Genomic DNA, 18,063 nt, shown 5'->3' with positions numbered 1-18,063 from the left:
AGTGCCACCAAGGGGGCCACTATAGACGAAAATCCAGCGATAAATCGTCTATAAAAATTCACAAAGCCCAGAAAACGCTGAAGCGCCTTCAAACTAGTGGGCTGCACCCAATCCAGGACTGCCTGTACCTTAGAACCCTCCATTTGGAAACCTTCTGAGGAGATAATATATCCTAGAAATGCGATTTGCTGGACTTTAAATTCGCACTTCTCCAGCTTCGCCCCAAGCTGGTGGTCTCTGAGTTTCTGGAGGACTAAGCGTACATGCTTCCGATGTTCCTCCAGGGAATGGGAGAAGATTAGGATGTCATCAAGATAAAATACTAAGAATATATCCAAATATTCCCTGAGCACATCGTTCATGAATTCCTGGAAGACTGCCGGGGCATTAGAGAGCCCAAAAGGCATCACCAAATATTCATAATGCCCTGAGTGGGTATTAAAGGCAGTCTTCCATTCATCCCCCTCTCTTATTTGGATTAGATTGTAGGCACCGCGTAGGTCAATCTTAGAAAAAATGGTGGCAGTACGAAGCTGGTCAAACAAAACCGAAATGAGAGGTAGTGGGTACGAGTTTTTAATCGTGATACGGTTCAATTCCCTGAAGTCGATGCAGGGTCGCAACGAACCGTCCGTTTTACCCACGAAGAAGAACCCCGACCCAACTGGGGACTGTGAGGGTCTGATAAATCCCTTAGCCAAGTTCTCCTGAATGTACTCTGCCATAGCCTGAGTCTCAGGACGTGACAGGGAGTACAACCTGCTCTTGGGAAGCTTAGCATCCGGCAACAAATCAATGGCACAGTCATAGGGGCGATGGGGAGGTAGTACCTCCGCAACTTTTTTGGAGAACACATACGCAAAATCTGCATAACATCCTGGCAATCCTGGCAAATTTAGCTGCGAGAGCCTGACTGGAAGGCTCAAGCAACTCCTGAAACAATCACTACCCCAACTAAGAATCTCCCCAGAGACCCAGTCAAATTGAGGGTTATGGGCCCTTAACCAGGGTAACCCCAAAACCAATGGGGCAAAAGAACAGACAGTCACAAAGAAAGACAATTTTTCAGAGTGTGTGGCTCCAATAAACAAAGGAATTTGGCTGGTGCGGGAGGTAATTTTACCCTGGGACAATGGTTCCCCGTTTAACCCACAGATCTCAATCTCTGATGCCAAAGGTACTGAGGGAACAGAGTGTTCCAGGGCGAATTGACGGTCCATGAAAACCCCATCGGCCCCACTGTCAACAAAGGCCACAGTCTTGACAGTTTGGCCGAGGATCTCCAAAGTCACCGGAATGAGAAAAGTCTTTTTGGGAAATTCTGACTTCTGGCCTGACAGGATATTTCCCATCACCCTCAGGCCCTGAAGTTTTCCGGCTTTTCTGGGCATGATACTACAACATGACCTTTATTCCCACAGTACAAACACAAACCCTGCTGTCTCCTCCGCGTCTTCTCACGCGAGGAGAGGCGGGTAGCCCCAATCTGCATAGGCTCCTCGGAATATTCCTCAGAGTCTGAGGTTCCCTTGGGAAAAAAAAGAAACTGCGGTCTCCCTTTCAAGCCTACGCTCTCTCAGCCGTCTATCCACCCGGATGGATAACTGCATGAGCTGATCTAAGCTATCAGGCGAGGGATATTGTACCAGTTGGTCCTTTATCTGGTCAGAAAGGCCCCTTCGGTACTGGTTTCTCAGGGCTGGGTCATTCCACTGGGTATCATGAGCCAACCTCCAAAACTCCGTACTATAAACCTCAGCTGGCCGTCGCCCTTGCTTAAGGACCGTAATCTGAGCCTCGGCTGAAGCCATCTTGTCAGGGTCATCATACAAAATGCCCAGTGCAGTAAAAAAAGCATCAACACTTTTAAGCGACGGACAGTCAGGCTGCAACCCATATGCCCAGACCTGTGGGTCTCCTTGTAGCAAGGAAATCACTATGCCCACCCGCTGAATCTCCGACCCAGAAGACTGGGGCCTAAGCCTGAAATATAGCTTACAGCTCTCCTTGAAACAAAAGAACTGCGAGCGATCTCCAGAAAAACGATCCGGGAGATTTACTTTCGGCTCCTTGACCCCTGAACTTGCCGCTGCTGCTGCGGGAGCTCCGCTAGCGGCCTGCGGGGTGTTCATTTTAATGGACATCTCATTAAATTGTCGAGTCAGGACCTGCACCTGATCAACCACCTGTTGCAAAGTATTTTGAGGGGGTATGCCCCATATTCCCACAAAATTTCAACAGGAGTAGGGCTGCTGAATATGTTACGCACACCAGTGCTGACAGGAGTATACCGGTGTATGAACAGAGAGGGATGCAAAGCAAACAAACTCACAGACAGACTTGGGAGTATAACATAACATACACAGAAGGTGATGGAATAACTAATAAACACAAAGTGAACAAAGAAGCCCGAAGGCTCAGGAATTGGGTGTCTCCCTAGTGTCAGGAATGCTCAGATGGAATAGAGCGGACAATGAGGCGAGATGTAGTGATTTAACATGTGGAGCACCCGAAATGATGTTGCTAAGAGCAAAAGAAGGAACCCTAAAGGGTTACCAACGGGTGTGGAAATAAACTCCTTGGTCAGAGATAGAAATATAGACACAAGGAGAGTATCCACAATCCTAACCCCCACTTGCAGGGCACAGGTTCAGCTTACTGCCACTAAACTGACACCTGGACACCCTGCACAGTGAGGGAGGATTAAGCAAGCAGGTCTGAGAGTACAGCCACAAACCTGCTGGGTTCACAGAATAGCAAAAGAACCCCAGCAGGTTAAACAACTGACTCCAGTCTTACTGCTAGGTCCGGATTGGCAGAATGAAGTACCGAATCCCAAGGCCTATTTGCAGTAAGCAACAAGTAAATACAAAATAACACAGTACTAGCTAACTCTCTGGAACTGACTAACAAACAAAGATTCAGCAGCACCTGCCTAGCCTGAGAGGATGGTTTATATAGCTGGTGCTGTCCACGCCCCACTCAGACCTCACAGACTGTGAGCACAAAACCAGCGCCGGATTCCCTGCCGTGCACAGAGCCTGTAACCACTGCACAGTAAAAACCCGGACTGGAGTATCAGCTGCGCTCAGGTTACTTCGCTAACACTTGCCTCCCGGTTGCCATGGCGACGTGGCAGCACAGAGCAGGAGATCCTAACAATAGATGACCTTCAGAGAATAGACTGAGCCTGGCCAGGAGGCTTGGTTTTTATACAATGGTCCAAAGCAGGGGTGGCCAACCGGTCAGAGGCAAAGAGCCAGAAAAGATCCATAGGCAAGGGCAAGAGCCACTATCATGCGGGCGCCCAAAAATGGGGGCGTGGCCTAGCTGTCACAAAGCCACGACCCATTTTTTAGCGCACACCTTTCGGTATGACGTTTGTAGGAGTGTGACCTTGTGTCATAACCCCGTTCAGTCATGTTGTAAAGTTCCACATACATATAAAAATGCCAAAAAAATGGGTGCCCCCACAGTGCCAGATACATATATGCCCCCACAGTGCCAGATACACATGTTCCCACAGTGCCAGATAAATATATGCCCCCAGTGCCAGATACATATATGCCCCAGTACCAGATACACATGTCCCCACAGTGCAAGATACATATATGCCCCATAGTGCCAAATACATGTATGCCCCCACTGTGCCAAATACATGTATGTCCCCACAGTGCCAAATACATGTATGCCCCCACAGTGCCAAATACATGTGCCCCCACAGTGCCAGATACACATGTCCCCACAGCAGAGCCGGCCCTAACCAATATGATGCCCTAGGCAAGATTTTGGCTGGTGCCCCATAGCACCGCCGCTAGTTCTGCAGGAGATGTCTAGCATGAGTCAGCTGGCAGCTCTGCTAACGTCGGGCGCCTTTTGTTTAGGAAAATGCATTTTATTTGCATTACTATGTGGCTAGGACGCACAAGCAGCTTCTGCTGATTAAAATGATATGCAGCATGCCTATATTCTGTGTGCGACTGCGGCTGTATCTACATATGAAATGCTACATTACAGTGATTTCCAGGAATACACTGCAACGTAGCATTTCGTATGCAGATACAGCCGCAGTCACACACAGAATATAGGCATGCCGCATATCATTTTAATCAGCAGAAGCTGCTGGTGCCCCTAAGCATACCAAATGCCCTAGGCATTTGCCTAGTTTGCCTATGCCTAAGGCCGGCTCTGCCCCACAGTACCAGATATATATATGCCCCCAGTTCCAGATACACATGCCCCAACGGTGCCAAACATGCCCCCAGTGCCAGATACACGTTCCCACAGTGTCAGATATGCCCCCAGTGCAGACACACGTCCCCACTGTGCCAGATATGTCCCCACAGTGCCAGATATGTCCCCACAGTGCCAGATACACATGCCCCCACAAGCCAGATATGCCCCCATTGCTGATACACATGCCCCCACAGTGCCTCATCTCCCTCCACAAAAAAGTGCTGCTCACCGTGCTTCTCCGCTGCTGCTGTGAGGGGAAGGAGAGCGCAGCGTGCGCCTCTCTTACCCCTCAGTCTCTGACAGTACCGTCTATCTTCAATTCGCCGCCGGCCCATGAGCCAATCAGCGCTCGTGGTCCGGCAGTCAATCAGCGTCAGCTGCCGGTCCGCGAGCTCTGATTGGCTCACGGGCCGGCGGCGAATTGAAGATAGACACCGCCACTAGAGACCTGTGCGCCGGGCTGTGAGTGTCGGGCAGCGGTGCCGGGAGCGGATCGAGCCGCATGAGTAGGATGAAAGAGCCGCAGGTTGGCCACCCCTGGTCCAAAGCATGAAACAAAGGAAACTAATCTCTACATCCATAGGTTAAAGGGCTGGTCATTTACAGTACATGAGGGGTCATAGGTTGGTTTGAATAGGTGGGCGATGCCTGGTCCAGGTGCACTTGCAGATATCCTCCACGGGTGGTATTCATGTGACTGCCGGTCAGCTGACCGACAGTCACATGACCTCCTCCACCAGCCCGACGGGTCACTGTCCCGATGGCCGGCATGCCGACCAACAGGGACTATTTCCACTCGTGGGTGTCCACGACACCCATAGAGTGGGAATAGAACCCGTGGCGAGCGCAGCGAGCCCGCAAGGGGCTTGCTGCACTCGCTCCTCCCCGCCGGGATCCCGGTGTCGTACTACACCCGTCCTCCACTGGGTTCCCGCCGAATATCAAGACTACAGTAAATACAGTGTAATATTAATATTGTACTCCTGCGCATATCTATGCATAGGAGCGTACTATTTTCTGCAAACTGCCATCGGAATATTGCCCTTGAAATACTGTACAACTGGATACCAAACACCACCTCCTAACCTAATTCTGGCCCCTCATATCCTGTAAAGTTGAATATCTCTATTGTTCCATGTCTAAAGTAAATGTAACTTGCTGGTGTGGTGTGTGTGGGCTATGTGTAAATTATGTACTACGTGGATGAAATGTCAGTTATGGCTTTGTGGCTTTTCCATGCAAATGCGTATGCTACCGTATTTACTCATACCACGTGCTAATACGTAGGACTTCGTGAGCCAATGTATGCAGCGTGCAGGCATGTGCACGCACGGCAGAACAAGCACACGCACGGAGGCCACTTGATGCATGTGGGTATAATATTTTTGACTTCGACATGTTAATAACGTTAAGTCCACAGGATAACAATGGGATATGATGGAGCGACAGCGGATTGGCACCAAACAATCACAAGCTTTCAGTCCTCCCAGGATGCAACGGGCTCGTCCATATATCCCCGCCCACTGGCTCAAGCAAATCAGTTGTATTCCAAAGCATATAAGCAGGAGCATCATGTAAACCCCTAATCAGGTGAGAAGAACTCACATGCAAACCCTTCCGTACAAGAAGGAAGAGGTTTAGTGAGTAGAAAAATTGTCAAATCAGGTGCGTCAGGGTGGGATCCTTGTGGAACCTGTGGACTTAGGAGAAATACCATTATCAACGGTAAATTCTTACCATAACGTATATTTCTCCGGCAGGGTCCACAGATTATCCACAGGATAACAATGGGATTTCCCAAAGGAATTTAGTGGTGGGGACGCTCCTGATTCGACAGGAGAACCTTTCGACCAAATTCTGCATCATGAGAGGCAAAAGTATCCAAGGAATAATGTCTAATGAATGTGTTAATGGAAGACCATGTGGCTGCCTTACATATCTGTTCTGCTGAAGCACCATTTTGTGCTGCCCATGAAGGACCTACCTTACGAGTAGAGTGAGCAGAGACATTATCTGGAACAGGGAGATCAGCTAGAGAATATGCTTCTGAAATAGTCATTCGAAGCCATCTTGCCAGCGTCTGTTTAGTAGCAGGCCATCCTCTCTTGTGAAATCCGTAGAGAATGAAGAGAGAATCTGTCTTTCTGATGGTACTGGTGCGATCCACGTAGATCCTTAATGCCCAGACTACGTCCAGCTACGCATCTCCCGCAGAAAGTCCCGATACCTGAAAGCCGGAACTACAATTTCTTCATTAAGGTGGAATTTAGACACCACCTTCGGAAGATACCCAGATCTAGTTCTTAGAACTGCTTTATCTGGATAAAAAGTCAGAAAAGGAGAACGACAACACAGCGCTCCTAAATCTGGTACTCTTCTAGCTGATGCCATAGTCAGTAGAAAGAGAACTTTAGCTGTCAACCATTTAAGATCCACTTTATTAAGTGGTTCAAATGGAGCAACTTGAAGGGCTTTCAGGACTAAATTTAAGTCCCAAGGCACTGTAGGAGAAACAAAGCTTTCCAGCTTTCCTTGGAAGAAAGTACGCACATCCTGTAGATTGGCAATTTTCTTTTGGAACCATACAGTCAATGCTGGTACTTGTACTCTCAAGGAAGCCACCTTCAAACCTTTATCCATTCCTGCCTGAAGGAAATCTAAGACCCTGGAAACTTGGAAAGATTTTGGGTCCATATTTCTTTCACTTCACCAATGAATATAGGCCTGCCATATTCGGTGATAAATGCAAGCTGAGGAGGGTTTCCTTGCTCTGAGCATTGTTTGAACTACCTGTTGTGAGAATCCTCTTGACTTCAGGATAGAGGTTTCAAGAGCCACACTGTCAACGATAGTCGATCCAGATGCCTGTGGTAACAAGGACCCTGCATTAGTAGATCTGGACGTTGAGGGAGCAGAAGTGGAGCATCCATCGACATTCTCTGCAGATCTGTGTACCAATGCTTTCTGGGCCAAGCCGGAGCTATTAGAATCACGGCACCCTTTGCTTCTTTTATCTTCCTCACCACCCTGGGTAGCAGGATGAGTGGAGGAAACAGATACGCTAGATGAAAATACCATTTCACTCACAGGGCGTCCACAAAGATCACTCCGGTATCCTTTGTTCTTGACCTGTACACGGGTACTTTGTTGTTCAGACGTGACGCCATGAGATCTATCTCTGGCAAACCCCACTTGTCTATTAGAGTCTGAAAGACTTCCGGATGTAGAGCCCATTCGCTTGCTTGAATCGCGTGTCGACTGAGAAAGTCTGCTTCCCAGATTAGGACTCCCGGAACGAATACTGCAGACAATGCTGGAAGATGGGAGTTCTGCCCAATTTAGTATGTGACTTACCTCCTTCATTGCTGTTTGACTGCGCATTCCTCCCTGATGGTTAAGGTACGCTACCGCCGTTACATTGTCCGAGCGGATCTGGACTGGTCTTCCTTAAATAATGTCCTTTGCCTGAATCAGTGCCATGTATATGGCCCAAAGTTCTAACAGATTTATTGGCAGGCAACTTCTGCGGTCCGTAGTCCCTGGAACCATAATCTTCCAGACACTGCCCTGAAGACTGGCATCTGTTGTCAGGATCTCCCAATCTGATATCCAACAGGGTCTCCCTTTGTTTAGATGGGATGTGTGTAGCCACCAGACTAATGACTTTCTTACCTTGTGTGAAAGTACCATAGTCTGTTTTTTATTGTCTGATGTATTCCATTCCATCAGGCCAGAATCAGATGCTGCAGAGGTCTTGAGTGGAATTTTGTATACTCCACCATGTCGAATGTTGACACCATCAAACCCATCAGTCGCATCGCTGTGTGGATTGATATTGTTTGACTGTGTAACAACTCCTGAGTCCTTGACTGTACCTTGGATATCTTGTCCCGAGGTAAAAATATTTTCGGCAGACTTGAATCCAGTACAGCCCCTAAAAGAGTCATCCGTAGTGACGGAACTAGAGACGATTTTGCCCAATTTATGAGCCATCAGTGCCTCTGCAGACATGTTGTGGTCTATTGGAGATGGTCCAGGAGCATTTCCTGTGGTTGTGCTAGAATTAACATGTCGTTGAGGTATAGAAAAATTCTTATCCCCTGTTTGTGGAGATAAGCTGCCATAACCACCATGATTTTGGTACACACTCTGGATGCTGTGGCTAACCCAAAAGGTAATGCCTGGAACTGAAAATGCTGTATGAGGATAGCGAACCTGAGATAGCACTGATGGGACAGTGCTATAGGAACATGTAGGTAAGCATCCTGAATATCCAGGGATACCATATAATCCCCTGGTTCCATGACCAAAACTATGGAGCGTAGTGTCTCCATGTGAAACCGTGGGACCCAAATCTACATTTTGAGATTGAGAATAGGCCGGAATGACCCATTTGGCTTCTGAACCAAAAACAGGTTGGAGTAAAACCCCTGTCCCCGTTGTGCAGAGGGTATTGGAATGATTAATCCTGACTGAAGCAATTTCTGAACTGCTTCTTGCAAAGCCCTGTCCTTTGTCTCTACCCGAGATGGGCTGGTGCAGAAGAACCTTCGAGGAGGATGCTTCTTGAAGGGAAAGACAACCCAGAGATACCACTTCTTGCACCCAGGCATCTGTTGTAGACTGCTGCCATATCTGTGCAAACTGAAGAAGTCGGCCTCCTACCATGGGGTCCCCCAGGAGGAGGCCCGGACCATCAAACTGATGGCTTATTCTCTGGTTTTGAGGCTGGCGTTCTGGTAGCCCATTGCTTTTTCACCTTACCAAATTTATTATATTGGGGCTGCTTAAGATCACTTTTTTCTTTTCCTTGTGACCCAAAGGGCCGAAAAGCGGGACCCCTACGTTTGGGCTTATGTGTGGAAGAAAATTTTACCTTTTTGGAGCCTGCTTCTGACTCTAGAATATCTGTCAATTCTTTACCAAACAGAATGCTTCCAGTAAAAGGCAAAGATTCCAGAACCTTCTTAGATTCTGAATCAGCTTTCCATGTACGTAACCAAAGTGCTCTGCGAGCAGCTATTGTTGAAGCTGATGCCCTGGAGGCGATAGTGCCCATATTTATTGCTGCTTCTTCCAAGAACATTGCAGCCTGTTTTATAGGAGCTATATAGGACTCTTGCTCCCTGGACGGCGCTGAAAGACGGTCTTCCAGTACCTCTATCCAGGCAGCAACTGCTTTTACCATCCAAGCTGGAGCCATGGCTGGCCTTATGACTGCCCCAGACAGAGAAAATATGGTTTTCCAAAAACCATCCACTCTCCTGTCCGTGACATCATCCAATGACGTTGATGGCAAAGGCAATATAGATTTTCACACTAATCGAATGACATGCGTATCTACTTTGGGAGCCATTTCCCATTTTAAACAGTCCCCAGATGAAAAAGGATAATTGGAATCCCATTTTTTGGGAATGCTATATTTTTACTGGGTGTAGCCCAAGTTGTTAGTCTTGTGGGTGACCCCAATTAACTTCGCAAAGTTCCCATCATTGGTTACAACGGAGCGCCGCTACGCTACATTGTAACCAGTGCGCTCCTCCTGATTGACAGGGCAGGAGTGCACAGCCAATCAGGAGAGTGATGTGGCGCTCCCTGATTGGCTGGTAGAACCTTCACTGACAGGAGTCACGGGAGGTCCCGCCAGTCGGGGAAAGGGGTTCCATGTGTAAAGGGGTTCCATGTTTAAGTGCGTGGTTCGGGTTATTAATTTTATTATTTTAAACAAGTCCCCGGATTACAAAGTTAAAGAAGAGAACCAATCTACACTGGATTGTTTGTGAGTATAATTTTTATTTTCAGGTACCCCATGGATTCTACTGGACAAGAGGACTGAGGGGCTCCGTGTCAACATAGGTAAGTATGTGTGTGTGAGTGTACATGTATGTCAATTAAAGTTATACTGTCATGGTGTGTGTCTTGTGTATTTTGGGGGGTATTTTTTTGTAGTAGAACTACAGGTACCAGCGGGCCCGATATTTTCCTGCATGCTGGTACTTGTGGTTCTCCAAGTACCAGCTTGCGGGAGAGGCTTGCTGGGACTTGTAGATCTACAAAAAAACAATATTTTATTTTACACAATGGCTATCACCTTCCCATCAACCGAATGGGGAAGCAGCCTCGGGCTTCACCCCTGGCCCTTGGGTGGCTGGAGGGGGTTGACCCCTTGATTTAAGGGGTCCCCACTCCTCCAGGGTACCCCGGGCCAAGGGTGACTAGTTGGGAGGGGTAATGCCACGGCCGCAGGGACCTATATAAAAGTGTCCCCCAGCTGTGGCATTATCTCTCTGGCTAGTAGAGCCTGGTGCTGGTTTAAAAAAATACAAGGGACCCCTACGTGTTTTGTCCCCCATATTTTTTTAACCAGGACTGGACGCAGTGCCCGGTGCTGGTTGTTTAAATATGGGGAGACCCCAGTCATATTTTCTCCGGTATTTTTTCAACCAGGACCGGCTCAAAAAGCCTGAGGCTGGTTATGCTTAGGAGGGGGGGCCCCACGCAATTTTTTTTTCCGATTTTTAACACTTTACAGACTTCATATAATGTACACAATGAAGCCCTGCACGGATCTCACTGATCCGGCCGGGATTCATTGTGTTAAGTCGGGCAGTGTTTTACTAATCACTCCCTTAAACCACTGCCTGACAATACGATTTACATCGACATCAGAAAATACAAAAGAAGACAACTCGGCAGCTTAGTAAATTACATGCACTTTATTCAAAAAGTTGTAAAATAACACAACCGATGTCATTCGAGTTCAAACTCCCACCAAATCCCTACAAATACGATTCTTAGTAAATATACCCCACAGAGTGGCAAGAAACGGCTGAGGCCCTGGCCTATGTTCATGAATAGTGGTTCAGCTTCACATGACGATGGAAACCCTCATCCTCCTGCTAGAAAAATTAAAAGTTAAGCTAGAAAAAGCACAGAAAAGAACTGTGCGTTCTGAGATGGTATCACAAATCCCCGAAGAGAGTCCAAGTGTGTTGGAGGGTGCGATGCCTGACCTTCCCACCACTGGACGGGAAGAGGTGGCTCCTTCCACCATTTGCACGCCCCCTGCAAGTGCTGGAAGGAGCACCCACAGTCCAGTTCCTGATATTCAAATTGAAAATGTCACTGTTGAAGTACACCAGGATGAGGATATAGGTGTTGCTGGCGCTGAGGAGGAAGTTGACGATGATGATTCTGATGGTGATGTGGTTTGTTTAAGTCAGGCACCAGGGGAGACACCTGTTGTCCGTGGGATGAAGAAGCCCATTGTGATGCCTGGGCAAACCACCTAGGAACATCCTCCCTTATATGTCACCTGCAGCGCATTCATCATAAGTCAGTGTCAAGTTGTGAAACTGGGTAAGAGCGTAAGCAGTCCACTGACATCTAAATCCATTCTTGCTCCTGCAAGCCACACCACCAACTCCCACAACGTCAACTTCGTCAGTCAGGAACATCAGTAGTCCTGCAGGCCATGTCACTGTCAAGACTGAAGAGTCCTCTCCTAAGCGGGATTCCTCCATAGGATCCTTGAGTGGTATGCCTGCTGTTGCCGCCACTACTGTTGTTGCTGCTGGGAGTCAATCGTAATCCTGGAGGGAAAGTCGGAAGACCACTTGTACTGCTTCAGCTAAGCAATTGACTGTCCAACAGTCCTTTGTGAGGAAGATGAAATATGACAGCGGTCATCCTTTTGCAAAGCGGATAACTGAGGTCTTGACAGCTATGTTGGTGTTAGATGTGCTTCCGGTGTCAGCGATAATTGCAGTGGGATTTAAACAATTGATGAAGGTATTGTGTCCCCGGTACCAAATCCCATCTAGGTTCCACTTCACTAGGCAGGCGATACCGAGAATGTACACAGATGTCAGAAAAAGATTCACCAGTGTCCTACAAAATGCAGTTGTATCTAGTGTCCACTTAACCACGGACATGTTGTCAAGTGGAACAGGGCAGACTAAGGACTATATGACTGTGACAGCCCACTGGGTAGATGTATTGCCTCCTGCAGCAACAACAGCAGCGGCAACAGTAGCAGCATCTCGCAAACGCCAACTCGTTCCTAGGCAGGCTACGCTATGTATCACCGCTTTCTGTAAGAGGCACACAGCTGACAACCTCTTACGGAAACTGAGGGACATCATCGCAGAATGGCTTACCCCAATTGGACTCTCCTGGGGATTTGTGATATCGGACAACGCCACCAATATTGTGCGTGCATTACATCTGGGCAAATTCCAGCACGTCCCATGTTTTGCACATATAATTAATTTGGTGGTGCAGAATTTTTTTTTAAATTACAGGAGTGTGCAGAAGATGCTGTTGGAGGCCCGAAAAATTGCGGGCCACTTTCGACATTCTGCCACCGCGTGCCGAAGACTGGAGTGCCAGCAAACACGCCTGAACTTGCCCTGCCATCAACTGAAGGAAGAGATCATAACGAGGTGGAATTCAACACTCTATATGCTTCAGAGGATGGAGGAGCAGCAAAAGGCCATTAGAAGCCGCGAGGAGACCGTATACCGGTGCATGCAGCACATGAACAGAGGACGGGACTCACAGAGCACTTAGGATGGGAGAAACTTAAGCTACAGTCGCCAGCAGAGGGCCGTATCCCGCAGCCAGAGCCTACCTCTCACGCTATTAGGATTTCTCCTCGCCACACTGACTGCCTGTGGAGGTCACACATAAGGCTCCAGCTTGGAGCAGTTACATACACAGCGCTGTTAATATCAGTACAGGCTGGAGGGGGTGGACCCAATTCCTGACACAGTTGGTCTTCCTGGTGGTGGGAGCAGACACAAGAGAAGGAGAAAGCACCACCACCGCCGCCGCAAGCGTCTGACATCACTGGAAGCCAAAGTCCCGAACTTCTGGTCAGAGCGCATAGCGCACACAGTGGGACCTGATTTAGGGTAAGCCAGGGACAGTGGGGCAGATGTATTAACCTGGAGAAGGCATAAGGAAGTGATAAACCAGTGATATGTGGAAGGTGATAAAGGCACCAGCCAATCACATCCTAACTGTTAATTTACATATTGGAGCTGATTGGCTGGTGCCTTTATCACCTTGCACATATCACTGGTTTATCACTTCCTTATGCCTTCTACAGGATAATACATCTGCCCCAGTGTTCAAAGCGGGACTATCATTTTTCTACAACCAGCTCCACACCAAACACCCAGAAAGGGCTGTAAACATTGGGTCACCAGACCATCGTTTTATATGTTTTTACACATGTTTTTAAAAAGTAATTATTCTTAGTGTCCTTTCTCAACCCCCCCCTCCCTTTTTCATTCATTCATTTTTTGCTGCACCCACTGCACTTTCTTGCTTCCTTTTTCTTTCTTCCTTTTTCATCATATTTTTCTTCTCTCTTCCATCGCTGCATACACATTAACACAGCACTCAGTCACACTTCCAAACATTGATCTCTCGATCCATAAACTGAGCAGCTCATCATAAGCACAGAAAACTATCATTTTTTCCCAAAAGGCCATTAAAGCCTATACATCCACATACGATATAGGCAAAGGAGAGGGAATGCACCTCACTCAAGCGCAGTGGAGAATGATTTCCGTCTTGTGCAAGGTTCTCCAACACTTTGAACTTGCGGAGCGATTCCGCAAAGTATGTGGTACTTGTGGATGGAGCCCTTAATTCACTTTGCCAGGATTCAATGGTGGTCAATCTGTTGAAATCAGAGCACTACATTTTGGCCACCGTGCTCGATCCCATGTTTTAAGCCTATGTTGTATCTCTCTTTCTGGCAGACACAAGTCTGCAGAGGTGCAAAGACCTGCTGGTGAGTAAATTGTCATGTCAAGCGGAACGTAACCCATCTACAGCTCCTCCTTCAATTTCTCCCGCCACTGGGGCTGCAAGGAAAAGGATAAGATTTCCTAGCCCACCAGCTGGCGGTGATGCAGGGCAGTCAGGAACGAGTGCTGACATCTGGTCTGGACTGGAGGACCTGCCAACGATTACTGACATGTTTACTGTCACTGCATATGATTCTGTCACCATTGAAAGAATGGTGGAGGATTATATGAATGACAGCATCCAAGTAGGCATGTCAGACAGTCCGTATGTATACTGGCAGGAAAAAGAGGCAATTTGGATGCCCTTGCACAAACTGGCTTTATTTTACCTAAGTTCAGGCCCGGCGCTACCCGCTCAGCGAAGGGATGCAGTGCAGGGAGGCGCTGGGATGGAGAGGCGCTCCCCCTGCTCTGCATTCCTTCCCTGCTGCGCCGTCCTGTCCCCTCTGCTGCTGCTGCTGCTGTGCCTGTCACTGTATGACAGGCACTGGCTGCGGTGCCTGCAGCATGAAAATCCTCCTCCCTCCCCTCACCTGTGTGACAGGACAGCACTGAGTACGGGACAGAAGGGGGCAGAGCGTAAGGGGCAGGGCCAAATGGGCCAGAAGTAGGCGGAGCTACATGGACTAGGCTGCTGTAGTGTAGGGAGACTGGCTTAGGTAAGTGAAGTGTGAGAGGGAAATGTGTGTGTGTGTGTGTGTGTGTGTGTATATTGTGTCTGTGTGTATTGTGTCTGTGTGTGTGTGGTATGTCTGTGTGTGTTTATGTGTGCTTTAAGGACGCTACTACTACAGGGGGGCTATTGCGTGTAACAACGCTACTACTGGGGGGTCGTTACGTATAAGGACGATACTACTACTTGGGGGCATTATGTATAGGACGCTACTATTACTAGGGGGGGGGCATTACGTATAACAATACTACTACTAGGGGAGGGCATTACGTATAAGGACGCTACTACTGGGGGGGGCATTATGTATAAGGACGGTACTACTACTGGGGGCGCATTACGTATAAGGACGCTACTACTACTGGGGGTGCACTACATATAAGGACGCTACTACTGGGGGGGCATTATGCATTATGTATATGGACGGTACTACTACTGGGTGCGCATTACGTATAAGGACGCTTCTACTACTGGGGGTGCACTACGTATAAGGACGCTACCACAACTGGGGGGGCATTACGTATAAGGACGCTACTACAACTGGGGGGGCATTACGTATAAGGACGCTACTACAACTGGGGGAGCACTACGTATAAGGACGCTACTACAACTGGAGGGGATATTACGTATAAGGACGCTACTACTACTAGGGGGAATTACGTATAAGGACGCTTCTACTACTGGGGGTGCACTACGTATAAGGACGCTACTACTACTGGGGGGGACATTACGTATAAGGACGCTACTACTACTAGGGGGAATTACGTATAAGGACGCTTCTACTACTGGGGGTGCACTACGTATAAGGACGCTACTACTACTGGGGGGGACATTACGTATAAGGACGCTACTACTACTAGGGGGAATTACGTATAAGGAAGCTACTACTACTGGGGGGGCATTATGTATAAGGATGCTACTACTACTGGGGGGGCATTATGTATAAGGATGCTACTACTACTGGGGGGCATTACATATAAGGACGCTACTAGCTACTACTACGGGTGGGGCATTATGTATAAGGATGCTACTACTACTGGGGGGCATTACATATAAGGACGCTACTAGCTACTACTACGGGTGGGGCATTATGTATAAGGACGCTACTACTACTGGGGGGGCATTATGTATAAGGATGCTACTACTACTGGGGGGGCATTATGTATAAGGATGCTACTACTACTGGGGGGCATTATGCATAGGGATGCTACTACTACTGGGGGGCATTACATATAAGGACGCTACTAGCTACTACTACGGGTGGGGCATTACGTATAAGATGAATAAGATTGTGCTACATTGTGGCGTAATTTTGAATGGGGGTATTATTGTGTGGCTATGCCCCTTACTTGTGAGACCACACCCCATTTCCCGGCGCGCGCCAAAGGAATATGGGAGGGTGCAAATTTATAGTTTGCAGGGGGGCGCCGAACACCCTAGCACCGTCCCTGCCTAAGTTGCCCCCTCTCCAGTGTGTACTCCGAAAGAGTGTTTAGTGCAGCCTGTAACCTTGTCGGCGATCGGTGTAGGAGGTTACTTTCACAAAATGTGGAGAAGATGATGTTCATCAAAATGATTTAGAAATTCCTTCGGGAAGACCTTTACCAGCAATTGCCTCCAGAAAGTACACAGGGACCTGTGATGGTGGATTCCAGAGGGGACAAATTAATACTCTGTGAGGAGGAGGATGTACACAGTGAGAGGGGTGAGGATTCAGAGGATGAGGTCGACATCTTGCCTCTGTAGAGCCAGTTTGTGCAAGGAGAGATTGATTGCTTCTTTTTTTGGTGGGGGCCCAAACAAACCAGTCATTTCAGCCACAGTGTGGCAGACCCTGTCGCTGAAATGATTGGTTGTAAAAGTGTACATGTCCTGTTTATACAACATAAGGGTGGGTGGGAGGGCCCAAGGACATTTCCATCTTGCACCTTTTTTTCTTCTTATCATCATGTGCTGTTTGGGGACTATTTTTTTTAAACTGCCATCCTGTCTGACACTTCCGTATATGTCCAGTGGTATTGCCATTAAATTCCAGTGATTTGGACGTATAATTCCAGTGATTTTGTCATTCAATTCCTGTGATTTTGCAATTTAATTCCAGTGATTTGGACGTCTAATTCCAGTGATTTTGCAGTATAATTCCAGTGATTTTGGAGTATAATTTCAGTGATTTTGCCATTTAATTCTAGTGATTTTGCCATTTAATTTCAGTGATTTGGACGTATAATTCCAGTGATTTGGATGTATAATTACAGTGATTTTGCTGTATAATTACAGTGATTTGGACGTATAATTAGTGATTTTGCGGTTTAATTCCAGTGATTTTGCCATTTAATTCCAGTGATTTGGACATATAATTCCAGTGATATTGCCATTTAATTTCAGTGATTTTGACATTTAATTCCAGTGATTTGGACGTATAATTCCAGTGGGAATTGTTTGTGTCACTTGGCTTATTCATACAGCTACCTCATTGCACCTCCTTGACATCTTTGCATGAGGTGCTGTTTGGGGCCTATTTTTTGAAAAGTGCCATCCTGTGTGACACTGCCGTATGAGTCCAGGGGTACTGCTGTATTAGTCCTGGGGTACTGCCGTATAAGTCCACCAATTGCGAACATTTTTTTAAATGACAGGGGCGTGCTGGAGATGCTGTCAGTGGACCGAACAATTGCGGCCCACTCTCGACATTCAGCCACTGCGTGACACTACTAGTTGGGCCATGTGGTTGTGTCGCTTAGCTTAGTCATATAGCAACCTTGGTGCACCTTTTTTTTCTTCTTTGCATCATGTGCTATTTGGGGCCTTTTTTTTTATATCTGCCCTCCTGTCTGCCACTGCACTGCCACTCCTAGATGGGCCATTTGTTTTTGCTGCTTGGCTTTGTCATACAGCTACCTTATTGCACCTCTTCTACATCTTTGGATGAGGTGCTGGTTGGGGCCCAGTTTTTGAAAAGTGCCATCCTGTCTGACACTGCAGTGCCACTCCTAGATGGGCCAGGTGTTTGTTGCGCACACTTGTGTCGCTTGGCTCAGACATACAGCAGCCTCGGTGCACCTCTTTTTCTTCTTTGCATCATGTGCTGTTTGGGGCCTTTTTTTATATCTGCCCTCCTGCCTGACACTGCAGTGTCACTCCCAGATGGGCCAGGTGCTTGTGCCGCACACTTGTGTCGTTTAGCTTAGTCATACAACCACCTCGGTGCAACCTTTTGGCATAAAAACAATTTTGTAAGGTGTTCAGAATAGACTGGAAATGAGTGGAAAAGAATGTTATTAAGGTTAATAATACTGTAGGAGCAAAATGACCCCCAAATTCTCTGATGTTAGCTGT

This window comes from Pseudophryne corroboree, chromosome 6 (assembly GCF_028390025.1).
Source record: "Pseudophryne corroboree isolate aPseCor3 chromosome 6, aPseCor3.hap2, whole genome shotgun sequence".
Taxonomy (NCBI): domain Eukaryota; kingdom Metazoa; phylum Chordata; class Amphibia; order Anura; family Myobatrachidae; genus Pseudophryne; species Pseudophryne corroboree.
This window is presented reverse-complemented; position numbering follows the sequence as displayed.